We start from the raw sequence: 8,197 nt of genomic DNA on the forward strand, positions 1-8,197 counted from the left end.
TCAATAATCAGTATATCATCATCTATGATCTTATAATATAAATTACTGTCAACATTACCCTTGGTAAAATCAAGATTCAAAAGATATTTATCCAACCTTGCATACCAAGCTCTAGGTACTTGTTTCAATCCATATAAAACTTTCCTTAACCCGCAAACCATGTTTGTATCATCTGATAGTGAAAAACCATCAGGTTGCTCAATATAAACTTCCTCATCAAGATCTCCATTCAAAAAAGTGCACTTAACATTCATCTGATAAACCTTGTAGTTCTTACGTGCAACATAAGCAAGAAATAATCTCATAGCTTCAATCCTAGATACAGGTGCAAAAGTCTCTCCATAATCAATTCCTTCTTTCTGAGAATATCCTTTACAAACCAATCTATCCTTATTCCTTACAACTTGACCATCCTCATTCAATTTATTCCTAAAAACCCATTTAGTTTCAATAGCATTCTTATTTTTAGGTTGGGGAACTAGAGTCCATGTGTTATTCTTCTCAATCTGATCTAATTCTTCTTCTTCCATAGCTTTCAACCAATATTCATCTTTACATGCCTCAATTACTGATATCAGGTCAACTTGAGAAACTAAACATACCTCATTAGTTGTCAGTCTTTTTCTTGCCATTACTCCATTGTTCTTATTCCCAATGATCTTATCTTCTGAATGATTCAATCTCACATACGTAGGAGTCTTCTGACTCTCTGTTCCTCTTCCCAGTTCTTCAGTTACTGTAGAATTTTTTGATATTGCTGGAGTAACTGGTTCAACACTTTGTTTTGGTAAAGGTGCTACCAGTTTAGATATAATCATTTCCACCACAGGTTCCTTTGCATAAACTCCGATTTGACCTCTATTCAACTCATCCACTTTGACATTAGCACTTTCCACAATTCTCTACAATCTCTTGTTATAACATCTATATGCCTTGCTTTCATTAGAATAACCAAGAAATATGCCTTCATCACATCTAGGATCAAATTTTCCAATGATATCATCTCTCTTGCTATAACATTTACTACCAAAGATTCTGAAATACTTAACTGTAGGTGTATTTCCAAACCATAAGTCATAAGGTGTCTTATCGGTTTCTCCTTTGATATGTACTCTATTGAATGTATAAACTATTGTGCTCACTTCTTCTCTCTAATAGATATGAGGTAGACTAGCTTCCATCATCATTGTTCTAGTAGCATCCAAGATAGTTTTGTTCTTCCTTTCCACAACTCCATTTTGTTGAGGTGTCCAGGGAGCAGAAAAATGTATTTTTATACCATGCTTCTCACAAAAGTTATTAAACTCACTGGATGTGAATTCTCTACCATGATTTGACCTCAAACATTTAATCTTCAATCCTTTCTCAGTTTCCACTTTAGCCTTAAAGATTTTAAACTTTTCAAATGCTTCAGATTTTTCCCTTAGAAAAGTAACCCACATCATTCTAGAATAATCATCAATGATTAGCATGAAATATCTATCACCTTGACAACTTTTAACTCTTGCAGGGTCACACAAATTAGTATGAATAAGATCAAGAACATCATTAGATTTATCTTGTATAGTCCTAAAAGAGGTTCTGACCTGTTTACCCATTTGACATTCTTTACATATTGGATTATAGGGCTTCACAATATTAGGTATATCTCTAACTGCCTTAGTTGAACTGATATTCACAATGCAATTAAAATTCATATGACACGGCCTTTTATGCCATAGCCAACTCTCATCAATTTGTACAATCAAACATGTCTTCTCATCGGAATTCAAATGAAATATATTACCTTTTGTCTGTGTACAAGTTGCAATCTCCAAACCAGATCTGTTAATGATTTTGCATTTTTCATCCTTGAACTGTAATTGAAATCCCTTATCCACCAATTGTCCTACACTCAAAATATTATGCCTTAAACCTTCAACATAATAAACATTATCAGTATTGTTCTTACCATCCAATGATATAGTTCCTTTTCCTTTGATCATACATGCTTTGTCATCTCCAAATCTAACCAGACCATCATCAAATTCTTGCAAAGATAGAAACTTCCCTTTATCTCTAGTCATATGATGTGAACAACCACTATCAATTACCCATTCATCCTTGTCTTCAATTTTAGCAGCAAGTGCCTTCTCTTTAGGTACATTCTCTTCCAGTGCTAGAACATCTTCCTTGATAGCCAGGAACACCCATTCCTTCCCATTTTTGGAACCACTAGCAGAGTCTTATGTCGGTTCATCATCAGAATCAGTAATGCCTTCCTCATCCTCTGTGTAGCATGATTTGTCTTTGTTTTTCCTATGCTTATACTTTTTATGATATCCAAGGTTAGGCTTGAAAGATCTTCTAACTCTTTCTTCAAATCTTGAATTCCTTTTAGGACATCTAGATGCAAAATGACCAATCTTATTACATGCAAAACATTTAAAAGGTGCTTTTGCTTCATACTTACTTCCTACTAGTCCTTTAGGTACTTTTCTAGCAAATAGGTCTTCAAGTTGCTCAAATTCTTCATCTTCTCTCTTCATATCATCCAATTCCTTTGCATATAAATCTTTCCAATATTTCTTACTGGTTGTTGATGTAGATGCATGAAAAGTAGGTTTAGTCTTCATAGCCCCAGAAGGTCCAAATTCTTCAAGCTCAAAAGAAGATAATTTCCCAACCAAGGTATCTCTATTAATAGATGTATTAGCCATTGTTCTCAACTCATTGATAGCAGTAGCCTTCATCTTATAAGTTGGTGGTAGGGCTCTCAAAACTTTAGAAACAATTTCATCTTCACTCGGAGTTCCACCACAACATTGAATTCCCATAAAAATCTCATTTACCCTTTCCATGAATGCAGTAATCTTTTCATCTTCTTCCATCTTCAAGTTTTCATATCTTACCTGGTAACCATCAAGTTTAGGAATCTTCATTGTAGGGTCACCTTCATTAAGAGTCTCCAACTTATCCCATATAGCCTTTCCAGATGATTTGTCAGTCAACCCCATTATTTGTTGATCAGAAAGTGCACACAAGAGGGCTTCTCTTTCTCTACAATCATTTTGAATCTCCTTATCCAGGATTGACAAATGCCAGATTATGAGGTGTAACACCATTCTATGTGATCTCCCAAATCTCCTTGCTAATACATCTCAGATGAGTCTCCATCCGAATCTTCCATACTGTGTAATTTGTTCCATCAAGCTTAGGGATATCTCTCTGAAAGATAGCTTCAGATGAACTGGATGAACTTGAACTGTTAGTCGCCATAGGATCCTCTTAAAGCGGTTAAGCTTTCTACAGAGAGGACCAAAGCTCTAATACCAATTGTTAGACAATTTAAATAATCAGAATACAACTGAGAAGGCGGGGGGGAGGGGGGTGAATTAGTTGTCATAGATTACCAGAACATTTAGCAATTAAAACTTTAATACCGAAACCCAAAACATTAGTACCAGAATTCTTAAACCAAATACTGGAATAGCATCTGATCGCCAGACCAAAACCAACTTATTGAATATGAACATGAGTATCATGAATAAGCTGATTCCATAACCAAACCATACCGAAGCCTACCGGATTATGTCGGATCCAAACCAACCAGAAGCCACTCAACCTATCAAGACCAAAAGGGTGCCAGTAAAGCATCCTAACAACTAGTGTTGACATCAATGACAAAACATCAGTGCAATGCATAATCAATTCCTCCAAATGGCCAACAAATTCTCCCAATTGTACCAAAATGGATCACCACACTTGTATTACCTCAAAAACCAATCACCAAAATGATCTTATATATCCAGTCTTAACATAAAAATAACCTCCTTCAAGTCGGCTTCAAGAAGTGTAACATGTAGTCACATGTCGACTTCAATATTAAAAAGAAACATAGCACCAGACAAAAAGATTATAATCACACGCTTCCTAAGGATCTTCCCATTCACCAAAAACATGAGATCAACCACCAAAATCACCACAATCACCGGAAGTCATTTCGGACCAAAACATTACTGAGATAGCCATGTTTTATCCGTTAACTACCTACTGGTTAACTCCTTCTTCCAGATATGATGAATCATGATTGCCAAATCAAATCACCAAGAAGAGTTTGCATCAATGACAACCCTAGACCAATAAGAAGTCACCGGTTGAGTGTCAATTGCCAACAATCTCAACAGAAATGAGATCTATACCTTGGAGAAGAACCTAGTTGTTGTTGATGATTTCATTAATGACCTGAAGGATCAAGCAAACATATCTATAGAGAAGAGGAATGAATTAATGGATAAGATGAAGGAGAAAGAAGATCTGATCATAGAATATCAAGATAAAGTTGATGAAGTTAACAAGATTGAAAGAGAGAATGTTTCCCTGAAGAATGAGATGCAATCCATTGTGATGAGGCTGACTAAGGAGATTGAGGATCGAAAGAAAAATGAAGAAAATATGGCACAATAATTGAAAGAAAGAGCAGATGAATGCTTCAGTATTACCTATGAGAATGATCAATTGAAGGTTGAGCTGACACAGTCAAGGAATAATGGTCAAGAACTTGAAAGATATAATGCTACCTTAAGGGTTGAACTTGCTACTACTAATGAATACAAAGACAAATTCAAAGCTATATTAGAAAGGCTTGATGAGATGCTAGAAAGTCAGAGGCATGGAAATGACATGCGAGTACTTGGATTTGAGAAAGGTGAATCCTTTGGTTCTGGATAAGGCAATGCAAAACCTGATCAAAAGAAGAGCAAGAATCCTCCGATAAGACAGCCTAATGCTCATAAATTCAATGGTAGATGCTTTACTTGGAATAAGTTTGGTCACATGGCGAATCAATGTAGAAGTGGGATGAACAATGGAATGAACAACATGAATAATGTTCCTACCTTTATTGGTCAGTGTTTCATATGCAATAATTTTGGTCACAAGTCAAATGTACATAGAGAAGTAATGGATATCTTCCAAAATAAAAGATTCTATGCTTGTGGGATGTTTCAACATATCTCTAATAAATGCAGGATGAGACCAAATCAAATAAACTTCACACCTAGGCAGAATAATGTTGTTTGTTGAGCATGCAACAAAACCGGTCACATTGCAAATTACTGTAGAAGCAAGAACAGTGCTCTAGTAGACAAGAGTAACTCAGATGAGAAATGAAAAGAGAAATTAGAAGAGATCAAGGAGAAGCATGAGAATATGTGGGTAAGAAAGATGAATCCAGAGCTGACAATGGGTCTGCACCCGAATCCGGTGCAGGATCTTCATCCAATAAATAGGGATTTGTGCCTTAAGGGGAGCTTTTCATGCAGATTCTAAGAATCCCCTCTTCGGTGGTCTGCTATCAATTTCGGAAGATTGCAGAAGGCTTGAACCATGAGTGTAAATGATATCCAGAAGTTTATGAGAAGATTTGGTGATCCGGTATGTGATTTCATGAAAATCATGAAAACTGGTTGCTGCATTTATTATAGTGGACAATTAGGTTTTCCATGCATTTTGAAGTTTCATTTATCACAATGCGATCAAACGAGTAGAGAAGAGAAAGAAGAAAAGAAAGTTGGCGATTTCAATAGAGATTTTAGTGACTCCAAAGAGAATTCCAGTGTCCGGTTGCGAAGCAAGGTATTTATCTGTTCAGGCTTTTAGTTTTCTGCAAACCCTATCATTTGAAATGGCTTCAGATTTTGGTGTTTCTACCCCATTGGTGGTTGAGATTAAGGATAGGGTTCAACTAGTTTTCAAGAAACACCCTTTTAAGTTGGTTGAGGATGATCCAGAAGGTTCTTTTTCATCCATGCCCTATGGTGCTCTCCACAATGAAGGCATTAGATCCTACATTCACTGTTATCTCGAGGAGCTTGGGAACACAAATATGTTGGATCTTTACAACAATCATTTGGTTGATGGTTTGGGCAATCTCAAATCGGAATACAAGGTGCTTCAAGACAAGGGTTTCTCATAGTTTGTGCATTTTCTATTATTCGATGAGCAGAGTAGATCTGGTACATTCTTAGTCAGGTACATGATGAGTTTATATGGTTTGATAGGCCACACAAAATCACTAAGTGATCTGAGCCATAACTAGCCTAGCTGAAATCGGTGATGTGCCCAGTCTTAGGAAAGTGTCAAATGACATGGTCATAGCCACGATAGGATCCAAATTCGACAGCAGGGCAATGACCATTAACGACATCCTGGAGAATGATGTGAAGTTTGCATCGATGGTAGTTAATCTGGCAAGTACAACTTCATCTCTAGTACTGCTATTTACTCTACATACTAGATGCTTAAACATGACAAAAGGTATGACCTGTGCATTGCCCTCTTGAATGAATTATTGAGAAATCTAAAGAAGATCAGATAGGACAAAAACCACACATTCAAATATGGTACACTTCTTATTTGCTTGGCCTTGTACTTCTTAAATGAGATACCTGGTATAAAAGGTAAGGTCCAATGGGCCTATGATAGACTGGTAGCTATGCAGATCAAAGAAGGAATATGGGGATTTGGAGATGCAACAATGAGGATATTTTTTCTCTAGGGATATTTCAAAATCTTCCAAGCTACAATGAAGAATAGAGAGAGGATCCCCATGGAGGTTGTTGAAAAATATGAGCAAACCATTTGTTTCATGGTTGATAAGGATCAGTGTCTAATGAAAGCAGTGGAGCCCCAGATAGCATGGATCATGCCCATCAAGTATGAAGTTGACTCTATTACACTTGAGGCATATGCCCAACACCTACTGAGTCAATCGATGGATCCCAAGGAAGGGAAATTTGGTACTTTCAAGGAGAAAGACCTCAGTCTGCACATGCAATTTACTACTCCTGCCCAGAAAAGAAAAGTTACTAAGATGGCAGAGGAAGTGGCAGTTCAGATGGGTTTCACCTGGGAAGCAATGAAGAAATCAAGGGAAAGTCATGTGCAGAAAGAGACTAAGTCTTCTCCTACTCCAGTAACCCAACCTGCAAAATATAGCCCATCTGGGAAAGGTGTATTGAAGCAAAAGGATAAGCCTAAAAGAACCTATGTTACAGTATCTCTGGTAGCCTTAAAAACTGAATCTGAGGAGGAAGTAGGAAAGGCAAAAAAGAAAGGAGAATTTGTGAGAGTGGTGAGGAAGCCATAGACCGGTGAAGCCCAACAATCCAAGAAAGAAATATCTGATCCCGCTTCTACCAAAAGATCCAAAAGAGGTAGACAAGTCAAAAGTCAACTCGAAAAAGACCTTGAGTCTGACAACATACAAGGTAAGTACACAATTGTTCCTCCACTATCAGTATATTAGTTGATAGATGAAATAATAGTGGATGGCAATTTGAAGAATCTTGGAGCATACTTTGAGAATTTTGATGAAGGTGATAAGAGAAAAGTTGAAAAATCCGTTGTATTATATTTACATAATTTTAGTAAGACATTGATTGAATTAGAAAAGACCATTCCAAAATATTTGTATAATCTAATTGATGCAAGAAGAATGACTACAAGTAAGATTGATAGGGAGATGAAGGAAAGAGAACCTGTAAATGTTTGTACCTGCATTACTCATGATGAAGTCAAGAGACTCATTGAAGAGGCAAATAAAAAGGAATTTAGAAGTAAAAACATGATTAACAAATTGATGATCAAAAATGTGGAGGAGGTGAGGAAAGAAACAATGGATATGTCGAAAAAGATAATTCAGAATGACCCTCTGTACAAGGATGCATTCAAGTCATCTCAGCTAGAAGAGAAGCAAAGTGTTTCCGGAAGTTAGAAGGTTGAAACTCAGTCCAAGGATCATCCAGAAGACTAGGATAACACTCCACTAAATGTCGAGACCGGTGATGCTCCTTTGGTGGTGGATAGCACTCCAACCCCTAAAATCCAATAGGTTGATACTGCACCAAGTGGCAACACTAGTGCAACAGATAAAGGGCATAAGGGAGAGAAGAAGGATGCCAAGACAACAAAAGCTAAGGTTTCTGAGGTTGATAAAGGCAAAGGTATATCTGATCTGACAATTGTCTCCTCCGGTTACAGGGACCCCGCCTCAGATTTCTATTAATCTTGATGGTTATGTTGATCTTGGAAAGATGTTGTTTGTAGAAAATCTTATGCTAGCAGCTGTAGTACAAGTCATAAATTGAAGATAAAAAACTAATTTTAATGTCTATAGATGTTTTGCAGAAGGTGGCCCCTAATGTACAATTAGATT

This window comes from Cryptomeria japonica, chromosome 11 (genome assembly GCF_030272615.1).
Source record: "Cryptomeria japonica chromosome 11, Sugi_1.0, whole genome shotgun sequence".
Lineage (NCBI taxonomy): Eukaryota > Viridiplantae > Streptophyta > Pinopsida > Cupressales > Cupressaceae > Cryptomeria > Cryptomeria japonica.